General features: G+C 40.9%; 1 long non-coding RNA gene across 7 annotated transcripts in view; it reads right to left on the bottom strand.

Annotated features, from left to right (window-relative positions):
* LOC118171654 overlaps positions 1-23,699 on the bottom strand; it is a 173,333-nt gene that overhangs the window by 136,286 nt on the left and 13,348 nt on the right. For all 7 annotated transcript variants that reach the window (XR_004753305.1, XR_004753301.1, XR_004753300.1 and 4 more), the window contains exon 2: positions 22,983-23,170. This is a non-coding gene — a long non-coding RNA (uncharacterized LOC118171654). The remainder of the gene's footprint in view (positions 1-22,982; positions 23,171-23,699) is intronic.

Here is a 23,699-nt window from a genome sequence, read left to right as displayed (position 1 = left end):
TTGTTGATACACAAAGGAGAAATAAGCAATTAGAGCATTTACATGCTCACAGACCAAAATGCATTTACACAGATGACTTCTGTGAAGTATCTTTCGCTCTTCATCAATCCCACCCCAGTGTTCTCTTTATATCTGGTCACAAGAGTTTTGTTTGAACTGTAGGCTTCCAGCCAGGCCGTATAAAATATAAAGGACACAAGCCAAATTCCACTCTCAGTTACACAGTTTCAACCTTTAACGTCAGACCTGCACCAGTGTAAACCAATAATAGATTCTGGCTGCCCTTATGGACCTGACTTTGGCAGGTGGATGGAACAGGATTTGAAAGTTGTATTTATTTACTTCAGGAAACTAGAATTCACATCCAGCTTAGAAGAGATTTGAAAGAAGTTTTATGGTCCAAAAAGCTAATCTCAAATGGAATTCCTCACAGCATAAAATCACCATAAAGAAGAGTCTTGCACAATTCATTTTTATGCCCTTAATCCTTGCTTAGAGGAAGTCCAGGAAAAAACAGGCAGGATATTGCAGCGCAGAGCTAAGGTGTAATCGTGGCAAAGGCATGGGGGTAGGACCTGGAGCCAGCGCTACTTGTTGTCAGCCTGCCTGCTTGCAGAGGGTTGCCGTTCCCCAGCGGCTTCTCAGAGCGCTGAATTACAGCACAGATGCAACAGCAGGAAAGGAAAGGGAGGTAAAAATAAAGTGCCCTTTGAGAGTTTTTAATAAGCCTTACAAAGAAATCATGCAACTTGGGAAGATGTAAATCACTTCTCAGCTGAAAGGTTTGTTATTTATGCAATATATACAGCTATTTCAAAATTACCATGGAAGTCATTAGAAATACAATTTTTAATCTAGTAACAAATTCCATATATAACGTATATAAAACAAGATTGGAGTGAAGACAATTTCAATGCCAACACGCCATTAAATTGCGAGAAACATTCCAGCTCTATAGTATCATCAGTAGGTGGGCTATTTCTCCAGATCTGGGCCAATGGGGGAAAAAATGCATATTCTAAAAGGAAGCTGCTAACCAGTTCACCCTAAAGGGTTTAAGATCAACCAGTGCAACCAGTGTAGGGACACCACAGAGAGGCAGAGTTACAGCACTACCAGAAACATAACATTACTTCATCAAAACAGATATTTAATACTCGATAGCCAGGGTCCCTTATTATTTATTCTACTTAACATATCCATTTTCATAAGACTACATTCTAGGATGCCAGCAGCAGAGCAGAGGAAGATGACCGTAGGACAAGATAGAAAACATGCCTAAGAGGAACATATGGAATTAACAGTACTTCAGAGCTTTGCTCCAAGTTGCAACTGGCAAGCATACCAAGCTCTCAGAAGTTCAGTTCTGAACTCATTTAAATAAGAAGGTAATTAGTAGTACTTGAATGGTGACTGTCACCCACTAATACATCAAGAGCTTCCCGTGGATTCTGCAGACTCAGTTCTATTCAGAAGGATAGCGTGTTGTTGTTTAAACGAGCTCCTGTAAGACACCTCCTTCACGCTGCGGATAAGATCTGGAAGCAGGTTTGCTTGGCAGTTTTGCACCGAGTGAAAGTTGTTTTGCTTGTCAGCATCATGGAACCTTAGTGCATATAGTAAGGAAGCGCCCGTAGCTTCAAGGCATATAACATACTAGACCTGGTCAAACAAGAACACTTGACAGCAGAGCCAAGCTAAGGAGCTTAGTTGGGATCAACGAGCCATTAGAGCTGACTATACACATTCAAAAAAAATTACATCAAGTGATATGTATCTAAGGTCACTGTGGGAGCCAGGAAGTAGTGCCAAAACATTCTTGCAGGCTTCTCCCTTCCTTGGCTTGCCCTCATTCACGGACAGAGAGCCCAGGCTGAGCCAGGGCTCAGTGCAAGCTTTCACTGGCTTACCCCTCTCTGACGACTGAACGGGTCATGTTGCAGAGTCATTTATATTTAGAAGAACAGGTGGGCAGCCCCATTCCAAATTTAATCAAGTTAACACTTTATACTTCTTCATGGCTTTCATAATTTTGATTAGCTTATAGTGTTGCAAACTAAGGGATGGGCTACTGCAGCCTGTTAAGTTACAAAGATCCTTTCTCGACAAACAGCTGAATTTTCTTCTTTCCAGGAAGTGGTTTTTTTTTTTTTCTTTTTTTTTTTTTAATGGGCAATTTCAAATACACGATTTTTCTTACTCCCAACACAGATGTTTATCAGTGAAGAATTCTCCAAACTCATGTTAAAATAGACCTCAGTAGGACAGTAGAGACAAGAGATTAACATTATTTTCATAGGCAGAGTTGCATCCCCAGACTGAACACTGGCATTTTCCCGCTTTCTACCAGGAATCCAAAAAGGAATTTGCTATCAATATCATCACTCAACTTCAGTCCCTACAAGTTTAAAGACACAATGCCCTCCATCAGAGGACACATTTTTCTAAGAGGTCTGGAGCCAGACAGCACAACAGAGAGGTGACAGACATGCTCACCTCACCTGAGGGTGTCAGCTTAGTCTAGGTCCCGGTTTCTGGTAGCGCAGTCCAACACTAGAGGTAAACATTTACCTGATTGCTCTAATTATTGGTACAGATAAACGCAGACCAAAAAATGAAGCTAGAATAGCCTTTTCCTACTAAAACTCACTAGGCAGACATCTTACAAAGATGGCCTCCCTAAGGTACACCAGTATTTCTTTCTGTCCATATTTGAGCAACATCTCTATAGAAAGCAGAACTGGGGCTTACACCCAACGCTAACTTTCTAGACTCAGGGATCTTTTTAAGGACACCATATCATGTTCACTGTAATGTTGCTTATAAGGGTATCTAAGGCATATATGCCCTGCAGAAACTCCAAAGCCTAAATGAAAGCTGCTAGTATTTTCCCTCTTCGTTTTTAAATGAGAGATGTGATAATCCTTAAGTGTTGATAGAAAACTGCAGGTGACAGTCTCCATTTTGTCTCAGATTCTGATCATTTAAAATAGCATATTGGCAGCATGTTCACAGAGCGACCTGATGAGGGGGCAGCACTTCCCACAGCCCTGATTTCAAGTAGGGTTAATGTCAGCAATGTAGAGGATAATTAATCTTATCTGTCAGTGCAGCTGCTTCACATAATTTTACCCTAATAGTGATATCACATATCTCTGCCAAGTTAAAGGAGTAGAAACAGAATACTCCATTCAGATGTACTTTGCCAGCGATCACTTCCACCCTCACTAGAGCAAATCTTCATAGATTTAGAACTCTCTGGCTTAGGTAGCTATAAGGTTTTATGGATATTATTTATATATGTATACACACAGGCATATATGTAAAAAAGCAAACTTGACCAATACTTCTGAAAAAGAGGTACAAAAACACAGTATAAAAACACAGACTTCAGTCTAAGACTTACAGTTAAAACAGCAGTTTCTAGAACACAAAATCCAAGACAAGCTACTGCACAAAGTAGTAAGAAAGTGAGGTACAGCCCAGCCAAGCCAAGGAGCTTTTTTTGGTTCTTGTGAATTCCAAATAAAATTGGTAAATTCACTCTCTGGTAGAGGGAGCTTCCCCTGGCCCTTCTAATAAAGGAAGTGTCCTTTGGAAACCAGGGCGGAGAACCTGTTTCCATCTCAAGTCTTTGCAGAAGAGTTTTAAAGGAACACCCACATGGCATCCAGCTTGTTCATAACGCTCTCTGAGACAGGGCCTTTGGAAGCCTCCTACTCTTCTAGAGTACAGAGCTAGAAAATAATGTAGTCAGTGAAACTGATTTCTAGCATGAGAAAGCAAGCTCTAGCTGCTCCCACCATTCCAAAGGAGCGGAAGTTGCTCCTCTACAAACAGCTCCATAAGATGTAAATGGCACTCATCTTCCCTTTTACCGTACAGGCACTTCCCAGTTCAGAGAAAGCTGTAACAAGAAGTTAGAAGCTTCAAAAAGCCTTTGAGAGACCAACTTGATAAGCCATCCCCAGCAAAGCCTGAAGCTGCAGAATCCCTGATGACTGCTGCTGTTGCTGTCGTTTTTGCAGGAAGGCAGATACTGAAGAGCCCAATCCCCATGTTCTCTGGGCCACCCGTGGAGCCAACTGCATTTCACTTGGCAGCACAGCTGTTTTCTGTTGTATAATTTTGCAAAATACCTTTGCTCAAGTGATAAAATTAACCCTCTAGGGATGCAGAGTACAAAGGAATAGCTTCGATGGATCCAGAGGTGAGAAAGAGAGGGGCAGAGAGGTTAATGAGTTAACCTGCATAGCTGCAGTAGCTCTGTACAGAATGAGAGAAGTAGAAGAGAAAGCAAGAAATGACCATCAAGGAGCCAGAAATAGAGCAGCATGGAAAACTTTATTACCTACTGGGTGGCCTGCATCCAAGTTCATGAAAAGCTGCAATCAATCAGCTTTTGACAGAGGCATTTAATGTTCCTCAGCTAAGTGGCAGATTCATAAGCAAAACGAGCTTACTGAGAAAGTGACAAACTCCAACTTGGAAGATCTATTGAGAACAATTCTGGGAAACATTTTCAGGGAAGGTCATGTTCAACGTTGCAGCACGGGGCATTGTTCCTACAGGATTTTATCCTGAGCCCATGAAGAATGATGCTGACATCAACAATCTTTCTCGTAGGTATACACAGGTGCTGATGGATCCAGGTCCCTGTGCAAACCTGAGTGATGTTCCCAACATGAGATTACTTCCACAGTTGAATATAAATACTGCCAAAATGCTTGACAGTTCTACCAAGTTATTTTGCTGAAAATGAAGTTTTCACAGCCAAAGAGCACAAGATCAGCTAATACCAAGAAGTAAAAAGGGCCTGAGTGCCCCCATAGTTTCAGAAGTTTAATATGCAAGAATGTTAAAAAAAAGAATGAAAAGACCACGTATGTGCAGGTATACGTCTGTTACTGAGAGTGGGAGGTAACGCAAACAGGAAGTTGAGCTGATGGGGAAAGCTGCCAGATATACAAGAGAGACCAATTAAATGCTTGTAGTAATGCTACTGTGAAATGCCAGAGTCAGGACAGGAAACTGAAAAAGTTGTTAAGGAAATACCTGGGCATGTCATTTGGCCTTTTAGAAGTAACTCACAACAGTAAAATCTGTTAAGTATATCCAAGGGTGCATTAAGATGACAGATTTTTCCCCCTTGATTTCCAAGAACGTTTTAAAAATTCTAGCTTAAGCTAGCAAGTATCTGGGGTGCAGCTAATACTCCTGTGGTTATTTTCTGTGCCAGTTGAGGTCCAACTATTGTCAAAGCTATCAATTTTTAAATTAGGAATCCATTTTTTCCTCCCTAAACAAATGCCAATAGTTTTCACAATTTTCAGGTCCAAAAGGAATAGGATCTCTCTATACAACAAAGACTGCATTTGACTAAGACATCGACCACCATCGTTTCTATAAAAAACTGAACAAGGTTTAAGAAGTCTTCTAGGAAAGTGTTCTAGGTTGAAACCTCTAACATAGATTCACCTCCTGGGATTTGAAGATGTTCTGAGCGCTGCACAGATGAATGACCTTGACTTTCACCAGTTATCATAAAGGGGCAAAGACCAACAGCCCCTTCATGTGACTGGGGATTTGATCTAATATAGGACTACGCAGACATGAGAGGTGCACAAATATGAATGATAAAGGTTTCATTTGCCCAACTCAGTGTCTATGTAGGTGGACACATGTATACAGGTTGGCCTGCAGAACTCTCAGACCAGGAGGCTTTCAGGAGTTATGAAAAACAGCTATTGAATAAATGAGCACAGTAGCCACTATCCCTTCAAATAAGATCTCATTTTTCAAGGGCACAATTTTAGGAGGGGTGAAGATGTTTTATCTGCAGGCACATTGTTCTGTATTCATTCTGTGAGATTCAATGGATGCTTCTAGAAAATCAGTCTACACTTCTGAGAAATACATAGCTGCTGTTTTGCGTTTTGCTAATATTGAGATGGCTCCCATCATAGCAGTATTATAGCACCTGGTAAATACTGATTACAGCACCTTTGTGCAGCTCTAAGCACATTACAATTAAGGAAATAAAGCACAGAAAGCCCTCAAACAGGAAACCCATACAGGAGCAGCACACTGATACAGGGGTGCCCTAAATCTTCATCTAGTTCCTAAATATGGGATTCTGCACCTCCTGAGCTCTTACATGAACTGAGAGATTTGATTCACATTTTTTTCAATGTTTTTTTAAATTTCACCGTTAACTTCATAGACATCAAGAATACATTACAACCCTTCTGTACACAGAGTAATAGATTTCTAGGGCAGACGTGCAAAGTAAAAATCATTTTTCTCAAAGTGACAGACTGGGAGTCCTCCCCAGCAATACAAATATTGCATTGTTCATCTCCTAGAACACAACACCTAAGTGAAACAAACAAGAGCAAAGTTATATGATTATGAAAAAACACAAGTCAAAGGGTTGTTGGAAGCCACCATGAGAACAAAAGCATTATGAAAATTTTGTTGATCAAAATGATTTTGATAGAACATTTTTGCTTCTCAACATTATACCAACAGAACATTTGTGTCTGCTTCAGTAACTGGCAGCTTCTAGCTCATGCATCTAGGGCAGTAAAGAGATGACTTCCGTCTGGAGTCATTACAAAAGGGAGCAATACTTCAAGCAGTTGAGATTTAGTATTGTCCACGCTAGAAAACAGGAATATTACATATAAATAGCAGTGATCATCAAAAATTAATGATAGAGACAGTTCACAATGTAGCTTAAAAGGAGAGAGACAGAAGGGAATATGCAATGAGTGAGGAAACAAAGGCTGCACATGAAATAGAAAACGATCTCACAAAGGAAATTCACTTGGCCAGACTTGCTGGAACAGAGAGTAACAAGTTACTTGAAAACAGCATATGATCTACCAGCGTCACCTTATTTGTGAAACAGAAGCCACAAAAATATGAGAATCACAGATGAATCAAATGCAGTTACATTATAAACACTTCATTTTAACAGAGCCAGGCACAGATGTCTGGAGACACAACAGAAAAATGAATCTAGTAAACAGTAGAGACAAAAAAAATCCAAATATGTTAAGTTCATCCTTTGTTAACAAGGATTCTAGACCCAACAAGACCTAATACTGCTAAGACAGCTCTAGATATCTAGAAAGATGTGTTATGGAGATTCATTTCAACTGTTCTCCAGTTGAACTAAGTCCTTCATCTGAAAAACAGATCAACAATGACGGGTGTTAAAAAAATCTTCTGCTGTTTCTTTCATCTGCGAAAAGGAATAGGTAGCTTCTTTACTGAGCATGTACACCAGGAAATATTGCTTTCCTACACAGGCAACAACAGAAAGTTTTCAGTTTCTTCCTTATTCTACCTACATAAGAACACATTCTGAACACAATTTTAATCTCACCTCCAAAACTTCAGATCCAATCTAACTTGAATCTTTTCAACCACAGACTATGGTAGGTCATGAATCATCATTAGTCTCACTACTCACTGAATAAAACTTTTTTTTTAAAAAAAAAAAAAAAGCTGGGACTGCTGCCTTTAGAGAACATTGGCTCTTCCCATTGTCTTGCTCAAAAGGTTGCCAGATCACCAGGTCCAGAGACCTCTTTGCTTCTTCTTTCAGAAGAAGAATTCCCAGCACATGCCAGAAGTATTTTAATATTCTTGGAAGAACCCTAATTGACTAGGGTTTTACTGTTTTGTTTTTAGGCTGATAACATATTGGTGAATAATATGAGATAAACGTCATACAAGGTGTTGATAACTGAAATGGTACGTAAACTTTGCAATGGGGCCTCGGGAGCTGCATACCAAACCTTACATATTCCTGAAAGTGTTTACTTCATAAGGTAAAAATCACCTTAGCAGTACACTGCAAAGCAGATGGACATGTGCTAATAAGTCTGTTTTGATATGCAGTGAATGACTATGGCCTTCTATCAAAGTCATGTTTTTTTTTTTGCTGCCCTTTGAATAAGATTAGACTTTAAACTCCTATGAAAGAAATTGCTACTTGTCCACAGAATGAGCACAATCACCACAAGGTGCCTAAAAAGAGAGAAAGGACCATAGCATTTCAAAGGGTCTTTCTAGTGCCTAGGTAATGGTGTCCTCTGGGTGCCCACTGAACAATTACTGTGGTACTGGTGTCTAAGATGTTCCCAACAGGGACAGAAGTTACTCTACCAGTTCACACTACCTACCAGAGAGTCAACTTGCAGGAATTAGTTGCATTATAACTGATAAAAGACTGGATATTCCCTTCAGAGATGTGAGATTTTTAATTCTATATTAGGAAAACCAGCACCATGGGTAGAGCATAGATTTGCAAAATATAAAATTCTGGCTGCAGTTCAGAGCATCTCTCTTACTCAGCAAAGCATTTATTCCTAAGGCCAACTCTCAGCACGCTCAACATGCTTCACTGAATACAGCAGGGCTCCTGCAGAAGTGACAGAAAAAATAAAAGCAAGCACGAAATAGAAGAAGCATTACTACTACACAGATTGTTTTGGAACGCCTAGCTTAGTCTAACATTTAAAATCAGAAACTTCTCTGGATAACATTTCTAAAGCTATCCAGGCAAATTCTGTAGTTAGCTCATTGGAGAAAAGGTCTCGATACATGCACATAGGATTCCCCATGCGTAGACACTCATTCACTTATACATGCTTAAATGCAGTCAGGCATTAGACAAATGAGAAAATTCTTGATGAAAGCTAGCAGCTGTATTTCAGAGAAATTCAACAAACCTGGTGTATCAGAGCAGCACTACAGAAATATTGGAGCTGACCATCTTGGTCCTCTTGACTGTAAGATTTTTCACAGACACAGGGTAAGCTTTCTACTTCTTCTGTAATTGTAATGGGATGCTGATAAATAGGTATATTTTCTAGTGGAATAAAATGCCAGACATTAAGGCTATGAAAGAAGTATAGTAGGTAATAGACACTGTTTCAAAAATCCTGAAACAAAATATTGCTTAAAACCATTTATTGTGTACAGTAAAATATACGCAACTCTAACATCATCTCCTTTTTCCTTAGCTCATAAGATATAAACACTGAAATTACAGTACTACAAGTTTTTCCCCACCTAGAACAACCTATTAGGCCAGCAGTTATACCACCTCCCTTTAACTGCATTAATAATACCATCTGAGAGCCAGGCAATGCTAAAACCGATACCGAAGTGTGCAAAAAGTGTGAGGAACCGCTACATTCCACGGTCTGGATTAGAAGCCACTAGCCACCTTTCAAAACACAATGGGAGTTTTTAAACAAAACCTTCAAACTGAAGTGTGGCCCCAGAACATCCAAAGACTTCTCCTGTAGCTCTTGCAAGGTAAAAGTTTTCAGAGTTCTAGATAGTTACAGACAGCAGATTGGAAGGAAAAAAAATGGTCTTCCTGGGCTGCAAATTGGCCAGCAGTCATTCAGGTATGTTAGCTTGGTGCTGAACACCTGCTAAGATAACTTCCAGGATTTGTTAATTAGACACTCTGGTAACTAACATACTTCTAGGCTTGTGACCTGATCAGTTCAAGCCTGAATCTCCTTCCAAATGACCATGTACATTTGCACTTTGTTGTAAGATGGAGTTCCACTGTATCAAGATAGCAGGACTGAGCTGTAAGGTACAGGATCCTAACAGCATTTTAATGTTAATTCTCCTCAGAATTGTAAACGTCTTACTCAAAAGTCAAACTTACACAGATGGAAAACCTATGAAAAAGGTTTTCCTCACAGGAAAACTAACACTTCTATTTCTGGTATGGTCAGAGACAAAGAAGAGTTGTATTGTAGCTGCTTAGCACTTTTTCATTTCAAGTGGCACAAACTTTTATTGACAAACCACTCAATATTCAACTCAGAACCAAATCTTGACCCAAAAATAGGTGGGAGCTCCAGGGCAAGTCCTTCTCCAGTATTTTCCATCACGTAAAACATGATTATAAACCTTCCAAGTATGCCAGCAGAAACTCTAGAAGTCATCCTGTGTAGTGACTGCTGAACGTTTTTTTCAAATGGGTTGATGTTAGATTGCTTTTGTCCCTTTAGCTGAGTAGTAGTCTTTAAAAGGTGTTATTTCCAAATCTGAAGCCTCACTTGCAACCAACCAATACATCTGACACTGAAATTTGAACATCAAATTTTATAGCTTGCAGGCACTGGACAATCACTAACTTACAGGTTTGTCAGCCCAAAGAACTATTTTCCCCCCTTTAAAAAGTGATGCCCATTTTGGATGACTACATTTTTCATCTAGTAACAGTAATTAGTAAAGAAAATCACACACATGAAGATTCAACTGTTCTGAGAAATTGCATAAAAACTGGGACAATTCCTTGTCCTTTCCTGGAATCAAAAGGACAATTCCTTGTCCTTTCCTGGAAGCTTGTCACAAAAACAGAGCATATATTCATAAATTTCAGAAGAAACAGATGAAAAGCATCTCACACCTGTAAAAAACAAATGCTTCATGAGGAACTAAAGAAGGGGTGTTTTCCCAGATGCTTGAGGTTTTTTCTACGTACAATAGAATATACTTGAGACATTTCTTAAATAACATTTTTTTTTTCTGATTTACTCCAAGCCTTTATCTAAAAGAAAAAGAACTTGAACAAATAGCATACATCAAATAAACAATCAAAGCTAACACTGTCAGCAAGAAGTCTGCAAGACCAACCTAAAGCTACTCCAATGCTAGCCCAGAAGCTGTCTACAAGCAAGGTGGAACAACACGTCTCATATGATGGATCTAAGCTTAATACCTTTGTCATTCATTCTGTCTGTGATGATTAAACAGAGTAGGAGTAGAAATGGAATCAATGAAAAGTTTTATGTAACATTTTTAAGCCAACTTTTTACTTAAGGAATTATTTACCTTTGATGTAAGGTAGAAAATGGTTTATCTGCACCCAGGGTGCGACTGGGTTCTGTGTAAATGTTTCCAAAAGCAGCTCCTCTAAAGCCACAGCATTCATTTTTCTTCTCCTCCAGTGCCTATACGCTGACAGACAGAATGACATGCTTTGGGTCAGGCAGCTTTCCCACCATGCAAAACAAGTCCATTTACATTCTCATCAAGATCTAGCAGCTTGTGTTTGAGTTTCCTTTATTATACTGGTAAAGTGTCCCACATTTGAAAATACCAAGTTACCCTGTTAAAGCAAACACATGAGCCTTCTCACGTTGTGCTTCATAAGGCTCTATGCTAGGCTGTCCTAACCAGAAAACTCTTCGATTTACTTAATCTGAAGTGCAGCTCGTTTGATGTTGCATAAATCCCCACCTAGACACTCAAAGCGAGCTCAAGTGCAACTCATCCACCTCAGGTGCCATATGCACCCTTCCTTTATGCTTGTGTAATGCTACAGAGAAGGGGACTGTACAAGCACAAGGAGGGCAGTTTTCTGTAGGTACAGAAAATATTCAAACTATTAGAGTGGCTACGCAAACAAATACCAAACAAAAGCAAGCAACAACTTCATGTCAACAAAATACCACTGAATTTGTGCCTGAAAGTACAAAATAGAACTAAATATTTCTTACTCAAAAAAGCGTGCTCATGAATACACACAAAATACCCCAATGAGGTAGTAAATACTGGAAGTTAGAAGGTGAACTTAGAAAAAGTTAATTGGACAGAGCGGTAGCTGGTCATTATTTCAGGAAATCATCAAGTCATTAACAGGATTGCATGAGGGAAAAGGGGCATCCCAGCATGTGGGGAGTTGTGAGTGTGCCAGGGCACAGTGGAAAAGAAATGGGATGTACTCAACAAGCAATATTGTAAGCACAGAATTTGGTTCAAGATATGAACTGCTGCAGAGTTACAATGCAGTTCTACACTTTCAATGTATCTTTGTAATATCAAAGATGTTAATCCTGTAAGAACACTGATCAACTCAGAAAATTACCTAAAAAATGAGGAAGCTTGTTATATGCAAATTAGAAGGAAAATGTGATTTCGTAAATGGCTGCCAAAATCCCAGAAGCTACAGGTGGCATGGATTATTAATTTACTCTGGGTTTCTAATACAGCATACAGACATTGTGTTCCTACAGAGAAACATACAGGTGTTCTCACACCAATAATGACGACTAAATCTCCTGGTAACTTCACTACACAGCACAGAACTCAATAAATATCACACTACAATGATTAAAAAAAAAAAATGGTTTAAAACCACCTTAGTAGCAAAGTTAAACAGTTTCTTAGAAGTAAAGAGATCTCTTTCAAAACTGAGATTCTGCCCTCAGAATACAGAAAACAATCCACATCCCACAAGCTACATGGAGGGCCACAATGTTTTGAGGAACTACATACATTAAAGTGTAAAACTTACAAGTTGTTTGATAATTTATTTTTATTTTTTTGTCCCTCTGGTCCCCCCCCCCCACGCATGCATTATAAGCAGGAATTCTCCCCAAACACTTGTCAAGGTCATCAAATGATCATTGTGAAAAAAAAAAAGAGTATTTAGGACAACAATGAAGCAGGGAAAAAAGGCTGTGCATTGATGGTCACTGCAGAGGCCCCGGGAATGTTTTCATGTGCGAAAAAAAACTCTGCCTGACATCACTGATACCACATTAAGCCCAAAACAATCTGCTTAGAGCCACTGAATGAGTCAATACACTTTTTAATAGTTATCAATATAAGACTAGCCTAAGGAAATATACCTGATATAATTAACTATAACACATTGATAACTCCATGCTTTTGTCATAGAATACCCCATGTTGAAAGGGACCCACAAGGTTGATCACCAAGTCAGTTTCCAGCTCCACACAGCAGCACCCAAAAGTCCAGCAGCTCGGTGCTGTGACCACTGCCCTGAGGAGCCTGTCCCAGTGCCCGACCATCTCTGGGTGCAGAACCTTTCCCTAACCCCCAGCCAGACCCTCCCCTGTCCCAGCTCCATGCCGTTCCCTCGGGTCCTGTCGCTGTCCCCAGAGAGCAGAGCTCAGCACCTGCCCCTCCGCTCCCCTCGTGAGGGAGGTGCAGGCCCCATGAGGCCTCCCCTCAGCCTGCTCTGAACAAACCAAGGGACCTCAGCTGCTCCGCTTACGTGTTGCGTTCCAGGCCCTTCACCACGTTTGTTGCCCTACCATGTTGCTAAGCACAAGTTGTGTAAGCCAACAGATACACTAAACAATCAAGCCTGTTTTCAGTTTTCTTTTGCCACAAACACTGTTGTAGCTACCTAAATTTATTTCTGTATTAAAGACATCAAAAACCCTAGCTAAAAGTTGGATTACTAAAGCTTGGTCCTGTTTTACCAGTGGAATCAGTGCAACACCTTGCTTTCACTTCAAGGCAGCCAGACCACTCCCAGTGCTTTCCACAGTAACAGTTTTGAAGAGAACACTAAAGCCAAGAAAAATTAATGTAGAGCTTGCAGATGAAATGGTCAATCAGGCTGACAAGGAAGGAGGTGAGCAATACAGCCTGAGAAACCAGATCTCAGACATAACGGGGGGCAGTTCTTCCAGTTAAGTCTTCATCAGAGCCAGCCATGCATCCCATACAAAGAAGAGTGCTCAAGTCCACCTGTCCTGTCCTGCACCATCCCCTCTCCCAAGCCACAGAGCTCCGGCCGGAGCCAGAGTCCTCACGGGCAGGGACACCTGCAAACTTCCCCAGGGCTTCTGAAGTGCAGTCGTGTAGAAACTGCCCAGCAGGAAATACAAGTTTCGATAAAGCAAAGAAACGGGGAAGATTCAACTACGGGCAAAAAAATGTGAGCACAGAGCCCATACGAGAGTGCTCCTGTAGAAGTCAGCCGAGTTGATTTATGTTGCAGCCCAGAGCACTAGCACAAGACCCTCCCTCCACTAAGCCAGAACCTGATGGCCATTGAACAGTCAGACTGCTCCCCATGAATCACAATTACACGAACACCTGTGATAAATGGCTAAAACTCACAGTACTCAATAACCCTCAACTCCTTTCATTATTTTTTTCTTTTTAAGTTTGTGTGTAAATGCATACACACTTGTTTGCAAGAAAATTTGCCTAAAGATAGGTGCTCAAAGTTTGTTTTCCCTGCAGGAAGAGTGACTTTCCTTTCATCTGTCAGCAGATGTTTATTTCCTTTTCACATTCTAACACATCACGTTATTTACTGTGGCAAGATCAGCTATGTAAAGAGACCGTTCTCATTTACTAGACCTGCAGGCTCTGTGGTTGAGTCATCCTCATGTTTGAGGGGCAGAGAGGGGAAAAATTTCCACTCTTTCTTCACATTGTCAATCTTATAGTTTAAGGACGCTCTCAAGTTAGCAATACATTCATCGCTTACCAGCCCAGCCAAGTTTCAGATGTTACACTGTTTTTACAGGGTTGCTAAGACAATGTCAATTCTACATGAGATAGAAAATGGAGGCAAGAACTGGATGTGCTCAGTGGTAACTCCAGCAGTGCTACTGGATGACCAGCTGAATAGCAAAGTTTTAGCAGTCCAGTTTGCTGTGCAGCCTCACATTCTTCCCAAATCTAACACAGAATGCTCATGAGCATTAATGCACCTAGACTACCTACCTTCAAGAACCTCCTATTTAGGATAAAAGCTTTGATGGGACTGATGGAAGCAGTGAAATAACAGAGGAAACAGCAAATGTACAAGTTCCACACCAGCCATAGATATGCCCATCCTCATCATTTCAGCTGACTCCATATGACCTTCCAGTTGTTGGCCCCACAATTCTGAGCGAAACCAAGATTTCATTTTCCCCTGCTCAGAATTCTGTTTTCAGGAGAATGCAAGTGCAGAGACAAGACTCACCTGACACCACCGTGTTTTCCCGTGGCACTGAGACAGACACAACGGGCAGTCAGTAATACCTGACTCAATGGTGCCAACAGTTGGCTGACCAAGCTGACTCACAGTATAAACAAAGTTCATGAACTCCTGCAAATCTTTCATCAAACCTGGCTTTTATATCTCACGTCTGTAGCAAAATCAGACATGCAAATTTTGCACTTCCTTGTATCCACAAGAACTAGCACAGACTGATTACATTTAACTGCACAACAGATTTGAGTATCAGGTTTTCAAATTAAAGTGTTATCTAACATTCATCTAGAAAATTCCTGTACGAGCCTTTTACTAAGTGACTGCACTGAAACATGCTACAAATACTTAAAAGCAACTGCTTTTACAGGCACACATTTTTTTCCACAAGTGGTGTCATAGTAAAAAGCCCAAGATGATTTATTATGTTCTGCAATATCCATGCCTCTACACCTTCTTAACCCTTCAGCTGAGCGTCTCACCCCTTCCCAGATGTCTTCTCCTCATCTCTTCTGATTCCTTTTAGCTTCAAGCTTTTTATACCACCTGGCTCTGGCTCCATCTTCCAAGGCACCAAGAGCATCACTTGCCTCATTTGGTACTCACTCAGTATAGCAACAGGAGCGGGTGCCTTGCACCACTTACTGCCACAGTTCAACCAGTGGCTAGGCTATGGCTGATCCGTAAGCACATTTTTTTAAAAAAAAATGTTTTGATAGAACTACTTGGAAGCATAAATTAATAACTTTTTTGAACTACTGGGTGCAAAGAAGCAAGCCATCCACTGAGAGATCAGAACTTTCCTAGCAGCAGAGTTTGCAACTCACTTGTCTCAACTCAGACTTCTACTAGGTTGAGTCTCTTACTGACAATTTTACGTCATTGCTGAATTTGGGCAAGAAAGCATTCTGCCCACCTGCCCAAAATAACGTCTAGCCTGTAATTAAAGGCAGCAGTTCTCAGTCCTAGTTGACTGCCAAATGTATGCTGGAAGTTAGCTCCACCCCTTAAAAAATTAGATAGATTTAAGTTAAAAGCACAATACTATATCAGTAACTACGGTATGTGAATTGCCATCCTGAATTACCTTGAAGGTCCATCAAGCACAGTATCAGCAGACACCAGTATCAGACATTTAAGGAGGCAATCCCTCTGGGGGCAATTATAGACTAATTTACCCATCAGGGAAATTCCTTTTTAAACTCCATCAATTATCCCCCTGAGGCACAGGGATTTATATATCTTATGCTTTTAATCCTTCCTAACATAACTCTAGATTATCTTATTACATTCATTTTTAACCCTTTTTCAAATTCTCATCTCATTTCACTATTACAATTTTACATTACACATCTGTCTCCAAGTATGTGCAGACAAACAACAAAAATTCTAACTGGAAAACTATGAATGGGAATTGCATCCAAAGCACACATCATGGGAAATGCAACAAGACTTATCACCGAGAAAACTACGATGAACATTCAACTTCATGTGTTCCAGAAAACCTCTGTGGTCAGATAAAAGCTGCATCTAGAAAAGGCAAAATTAAGCATCAAACCTCACAAAGGCAGCCTTTGGTATTTTCTCAAATACCAGTAAGCCCATTTTTGAGAGTGTTTTTCCTGTTACAGTACCCAGTACACGATCCAGCTTCTCAGAGTCACAGAAGTTAGTTTGTCAGACCCACAATTCAGTGATTTCATGGAGAGTAAGAGAGGAGACTGCTGTGAAATTCAGCAAGAGACCCCGCGTTCACATGGAAAGCAGAGAAACGTCTTTGGCATCCCCCTGCAGTGGCCCCTTGACAGGAAGGCTATACACAGCTGAAGTTTCCTGCCTGCTGCAGAGCTGCTGGGAGTGGATTGAGGTAAGGAGACATGGGAATCAGCTGACCGTATTAACAGGCACTTTCCTGGTTAGCCTTAGGAGCCAAACAAGAAAGATTTATAAAACAAGGCAGAGGTCCTTCCTGCTCGGTGCCTGTAAAAGGACATAGGTCACATCATGGGATTCAGCAAGAAAAACTGCATGCTCAACAGGACTTAGCAGCTGACCAAACTTAGTTCTGGAAAACTGTTACATTCAGATCCCAAGGAGAACCTGAAATAGTGATTTAATCCAACATACACTTTAAAATATATATTTTTGTTGTGTTTGTTTGTTTTTGTAGCTTTGAGACAGTACATCATCTTTCCAAAGACAGAAAGGGCTCTGAAATCACATTAAACAGTTACCAACTTTTTCTCCGGGTATATAAAGCAATTGGGAGGCACGGAGAGAGTTCTGGCAACAATATAAACACTCGAAGAAGAAAGCTCAGGTCCCCTCTGACCTCCGCGACTGCCAAGTTTTTCAAGTGTTTCCTCCTACTTTCACCCAGGGAAGCTGATGGATGCACTGCTACCATTCCTAGGCGCCATTCGCATCCTCCAATCTGCCAGCTCCACACAGGGCTGTTCTCCCCTCTCCTGGGCTCTAACATAAAAGACAGAAAACAGCCTCTCCCCCATCCCAACCTCAACCAACCTGTACGGACATCTCTTGACAGGCAGGCACAGCAGATACAGGCCATGAAAAAGAGCTGCTCATCTCTTCTCTGTCTTCTGACTGGGAATCACTTGCTGTAAATAACTTATTCATAGCATCTGCCAGGGACAGAGATCAGGTAGACTCCCCCCTCCCAGTTCTTGTCCACAGTTCTTAGGAGAATAAACATAAAGCCTCCCATAAAATGCCTGCCTCTCTAACACAGCCCACAATAAAAATGTGTGTGAATAATCAATGTCACGGCTCAGCAGATGAAGAGCCAGAAGTATTTCACATCAGTCCCAAAAGCAAACTGACCCTAAGTTTTACATAACGCGAAAACATTTGTTTCAAGTCAGTAAAGCCCTTTCTCTACAGCAACATTTTCTTTTGTTTGTTTGCTGAGTTTTGTTTAGATTTTTTCATCTGCTTTTGTGGGGGAGGTGGGCAGGGGGTTCAGGGACACGTAGGGGATTTTATGTTTAATGCAAGATGAAGAACTAATTTCACCAAAAAGCATTTTGTCAGTGGTTGGAATGACCACAGGGGTGACAAAATTCAAGTTCACGTTCCCATGCTCAGCCAGACAGAAGGAATCTGAGCTGAGGTCTCCTATATCACACCCCATATAACATCCAGGAGCCTACAAACTTTAAGAATGGGAAGGAGGCACCCGCACACCTCACCCTAGCTCTGTGACAACATGCTTTTCTTCAACTGAAACCACTTCCTGGGATGAAATAATTTAAGGATAATTTCAGGTGAACCAGTGCTGGATTTTTTGCTAAATAAAGTATTCATCAGAAAAAAAAAAAAAAAAAAAAAAAAAAAAAAAAAAAAAAAAAAGTTACCCCAGCATGAAACTAGAGCTGTAATTCTATAAACCTGATAAGCGCAGCTCTGGAAACCCATTAGGAGAGTAACAAAAACAATTTTCCATGGTTTAGAGCTTCTAGACCAGAACAGGCCAAAGCAACCGCGATGCTGGGACTGAGCAGGGGAGCATACCAGAAAGCTCCTCACACCAGACCACCCCCCCTGTATGAGGTACAAAGCTGGCCCCTGCTCATCCATGCCTGGTGAGCTATTCAGTGAACAGACCAAAGGACCAGGGCAGCGCTACCTCCATGCCACCACCCCGCTCCCAGGCAGAAGCACCAGGAGCTGGGTGATGCACAACGGGTGCCGGCAGAAGCAAGATAACGGCTACCTGAAACGCCACAGGTAAATCCATATACAAAGGATGTTTTGTTGATTATAAACACAATCCTATTCAGGTCAAAAAGCATTTTACATGCAGCAGACTTCCATGTCTGACTACATTCTACTTATTTAAAACAGCTTCTGCCAGTCATGGAGGAATTAAAAGGAAGGCATCTGCTGGCACTCTGGTACTCATTCTCTCTGAAGCAGCAAGAATATTATTTTGGAGTGTTATCATTGGCAACATTTCAAATCCATTCACTGCCAGATTTTTTAAAATGCCATGTATAATTAAATATCTCCCTTCCATGGCCACCACATCAGACACAGAGGGGGAGCAGCGCAGCCAGACTTCAGTCCCTGAACAAGGGGTCACTGGCAGGCACAGTTCACCAAACCTGCTTTTTGAAAAATCAGAATAAACATAAACATTATTCCTTTTCTTACCTTTCAAAGTTCACTTCACAGTCTCTCCACGCATCATCTGGTAATATTCAGACTCATTTATTGCAGGCGTATTAATGCTTGATCAATGCATGTTCCGTAAGGTTTTAATTTTAATAGCATGACATGCACAGTATCGTAAGTTCTACCTTATAGCTCTTGTGGCTGTTTTAAAAAGAATTTTGATCTCATTTGCTTTTGAAATGCAAAATACTATTTCAGCTTCTTCCATAAAATTGTTTCAGTGCACTTGAAATTTTCATTATATTTTTGAAGGATTCCTCTAGTTAAATTTTAACTGAATTTTCGCAGCGTATTCTTTACCTTATACTTTAGTTATACACGCAACTTCAACAAACTCTTCCTCTTATAGTTCCTTGTTCATGTTTTTAATTCTCTCAAAGCCACTTACATGTTTGCCAAAATTTAATACTAATTGGAAAATGAGATTATAAACTGGTTAATTGAGAACAGAAGTTCTAACTGAATTCCTGTGAGTAACCAAAAAGAAAGAGGGGCATTAGGTTTTGATTGTAAATCACTGTAGGAATGCTTTAAGTTTGCAGTACCGCCCCTACTCCTATCATTTCACAACACTGTAAGCCACCTTAACTCCCTGAGTCCCACTGAACTGAGCAGCAGGTGAGTCCCCACCACAGCAGAATTCACTACAGTGGTTTAATCAAAATCCAAGAACAAGCCATGATGAAGATGTGATTAGCTCTGAATAACAGATATTTTGGCCTGATAGTTTAAGGGACGTCCATCAGATACATGGCCTCTGACATACAGAAGGCATCAGATGGACCAAGGCAGACTGTAGCTTTATTACTGGCAAGAAAGTAGAGGTGCAGGAACCATCACAAAAGCTAACAGATTTCTGTTCTGCTCTAAGTATGCCACAAAACACAATGTTGTGGACTGATGACACGTCGGCAATAACGTTAAACAAAGCCATCTGAAACGTTAAAAACATGCTTAAGAATTACATTTATGACAAATTATTGTGCTTGAAAACACTGAATAGAATCAGGGCACTGCTGTGCCAGCCTGCCATTGCCCCAAAATATCAGAAGAGACTTCCATACACAGAACTGCACAAAACCTAAATGAGAGGCAGGGTTTCCCAAACAGAAAGCAGCAACTTAGATGTAGAGAGGGCTGCGCTGCAGCCAAGATGCCAGGTACCTATGCACTGAATCCTGTAATTGTGTCTACAATCCTCAAGAAAAAAATTGTGCGAGTGCCATGAGTCCAAGACTTTTGTTTAAGTTCACAGTGTATGCAGCAAGCTGATTAAAAAAAGCAGTGAGCAGCAGTGCTGATCTCTCAGCCACAGCCATTCCCCTTTCCATTGTCTGCTTCTGGAATAGCAAAGACAGAAAAACCTTCTTCATTTCCAACATGGCATAGCACTTACAACCAGGGTTCCCCCACAAATAGCTGACACAAGTCTACCTTATTTTGGACTAAGGCACAAATTAACCTAAGTTATTGATCCCACACATTAGTGCATGTAGGGAATCAACCCAGGTGAGAACAGACCAATGTCAGAAGAGCCACATGCTTCCTCACACGTTGCACCTCAGGCTCCTGTCACAGTAGCTGTCTTTAATAGCCCAGAAACTTGAACAAAGCACTGCATTGATCTTACAAATAATTAAATATACTGTGAACCACTTAAGTGAAAACACACAAGCTTGTGAGTTCAAGCCATTGCAAAGGTGAATTCTCAATTTCCTGGAGAAAAAAAAAAATCTCCGCTACAAGGCAGCTGGATGGCCTAATTACAGCTGCATAAGCACTCATTTCAGACAAGGCTTCCAGCTCCCGCATGCTACTGTGAAACCATCAGCACTTTCAGGTGAAAAGCTGAAGCCCGCTGCCTCCAGTATCCAGCTCATTCAAAAGGAAATAAGCACTGCTGTCTTTCCAACAATTTGCAGGAAGGTCGGTTCACAAATCTAATCCTTCCCTGCAAACCCATAGCAAAAGAAGTGGAACCACTTCTGTGATGGACAAATAGAAGAATTAATAAGATCATTGATAAGATTTAGTAGCCAGCCACAAAATGGCCAATACGTCACAGTCGCCTGTCTCTGTCAAATTAAAGGACAAGACTTAAGGTTTCAAATGTCACAACTTTGTCAGAAAAAAATGGAAATTAGTCAGTAAGCACAAGAAAAGAAATTCCAACATACTCTTACCTTTCCCACTTTTGTATCCTTAGCACACTAAGGTAGGCAAAATAAGATTCATCACGATAACAAAAATCGCCCCACAGCAACTTAGGTAAAAAAATTCAGAATAAAAATCAGAAGATGCCGTCCCCTCTGCCTCATTTTCTAAATCCTAATGTGAAGCTAAAATGAGTCTGCATTGCCCATGTCCCTCCTCTATCCCTTCCTGCGAGAAGGGTTACCCAGGGAAGCCCCTGCTCCACTGACAGGCAGGTCTCCATTACAGTGTAAATCCCTGGTGACTTCACAGCAGATGTACCAGTGGAAAACTAATGCAAACAAAAGTAGGGTCTCACCTCAGATTTCATTCCAACCTCCAACTTCACACAAACCAATAACATTGCTAGTATTAAAGACAGGGGGAAAAAGGTACTACAGACTCTCCGGCACATGAGATCAATACACAGTTTGTGAGTAATAACAGCCTGTGTGTCTTTTCCCAACCTCACCTTAATTAACAGAGGACAAAGGACGAGTGGCTACAAAGAGGGCCAGATTTGGAGCTTTTCCCAAAGAGCAGCCTACCTCTGAATGAAGTTACCTTCCTCCACAATCTGTTTGTAAGATGTTTTATTTCAAGTTGGTTTTGTGTTGTTTTTCCCCCCATTTTTATTTTGTTTAAAGTATGGGGCATATTTAAGTGCTAGTAACTTGATCAACAAACTCTACCATTTCCCCATAGCCACAACAGGCTACCTATGAGGACACAGAAGTGACACAGACTTGTGCAAAGGACATTCTGGGAGTGAGGCACCTTGAAAATTCCACTGACGCCCCGCTCTGAAACATCAGAAGAGCTGCATGCAGTGCATATGGTGTCTGGAACAGGCTCCCCAGATAAGTGGCCACAGCACTGAGCCTGCCAGAGTTAAGAAGCGTTTGGACACTGCTCTCAGACATATGGTCTGATTTTTGGGTGGTCCTGTGTCAAACAAGCCAGGAGCTGGACTTGATGATCCTTGTGGGTCCCTTCCAACTCAGGATATTCTATGGTTCTGCACAGGGCAAGTGCCACTCATGCTCACAGACATATGTTCGGGAAGGAACAGACTACAAGATGATACACGTAGTTTCCTTTTAGGCAAATCTACGTCTGTGAAATTATACATAGGGTAGGCGTGGTCTTTCCATACTCAAATGAATATTTGATACAACCTTCCCTATTCTATCTCCAAGTCTGAGTGCATGTTTTGTGTTTCTTTAATTTTTATTTTTTTAATTGCAGTTGCCTGAGCTTTTCCAGCAGTTGGACTGCATGCAAACCAAAACATATTTTTTGTTTGTTTTTAAAGAAAGCCTAACTCCCATGGCCAGAGAACTAGCAGTCTCCAGACTCCAGCATACCAGAAAGTCTCAAAGACCAGAAAACCCATCAAAACCTTCCTTTTTCTTTTTTTTTTTTTTTGTAAGTCATATGATTTTAAATACAGTTTACTTACACTGCTGGGCAACACAGAATGCTGTAGCAGAGTCAAAACTCTATTTTTAAAAAAATATTATCACCAGTCATGAATGTTTACAGACAAACTGGCAACCCAAGTGCAGTACTTTTCTGTGGCAGTAGTAATTTAACAGGTCTGTGCACGTGTGTCAATTCACCCACTTGTTTTAAATCGGCGTTGGTCATTCTTCTGTCAAAGCACCACAAAGACAACTCCACATAGTTATGACACCAAATATCGCCTTGGTCAATCGGAAATTGACTCCTGTTATCCAGTGCAAGAACATGGCCCCCACCTAAGTGAGAGCTATAGGAACCAGGGTAACGAAAGTACCTTCTAAGGGGTGCCCCTTGGAGGTGTCCCACGTCAGGCAGTGCAGGCAGCACGAGCAGCCTCCAGATTCATTATCGGAAACCTTGAAGCGCATGGAAAGGCCACATTTCCACACAGCAATAGAGAGGCACCATCATTCCTGTTGCTTATCTGCAGGAATCTCCTGGGAGTGCTTCTTCCTGCATAAACTGTAATTACAGAGGCTGAATCAGAAGATTCCATGTTATATTTCATCCTGTTAAGTGTCTATGTTACTTTCAATCCTTCCCTCTCACAAGAGATCTGAGAGAATATGTGGAAACAAAATAAGCACAGAAGTAAATACAGGCTCCCCTTTAAACGGCGTGGGCTTGTTTCCAAGGCCACACAGGGAAATAGAGGGACCTAATACTGTAAATGAGCTTCAGCCTCAGTCACCTAATACATCTGCAGCAACTGTTTTGGCACCACGCAGTTGAGCCAACAAAGTTTTTATTTAACATCATTTGTATATATAACTTTTTTTAATGACCTACATAGACGCTACTATGCTATAGTGGCTGAACGTGGTCTGGGGAAAAGTTTCAGTTATAGAAGCTCTCTCTATATTTAAAATCTTTGTTAGTCTGTCTGCCAGTCTAGTGAAGCAGCCCATTTGGAAAAGCACCTTGTATGAATACTGCAGCAGCCAGAGCACTGTTGGCATCTTCCAACATTTAACAATGCATAACATCTCCA

The sequence above is a fragment of the Oxyura jamaicensis genome, chromosome 9, assembly GCF_011077185.1.
Source record: "Oxyura jamaicensis isolate SHBP4307 breed ruddy duck chromosome 9, BPBGC_Ojam_1.0, whole genome shotgun sequence".
In the NCBI taxonomy this organism is placed as follows: domain Eukaryota; kingdom Metazoa; phylum Chordata; class Aves; order Anseriformes; family Anatidae; genus Oxyura; species Oxyura jamaicensis.
Note: the sequence above shows the minus strand (reverse complement) of the source record. Positions and strands in the feature narration are given on the sequence as shown.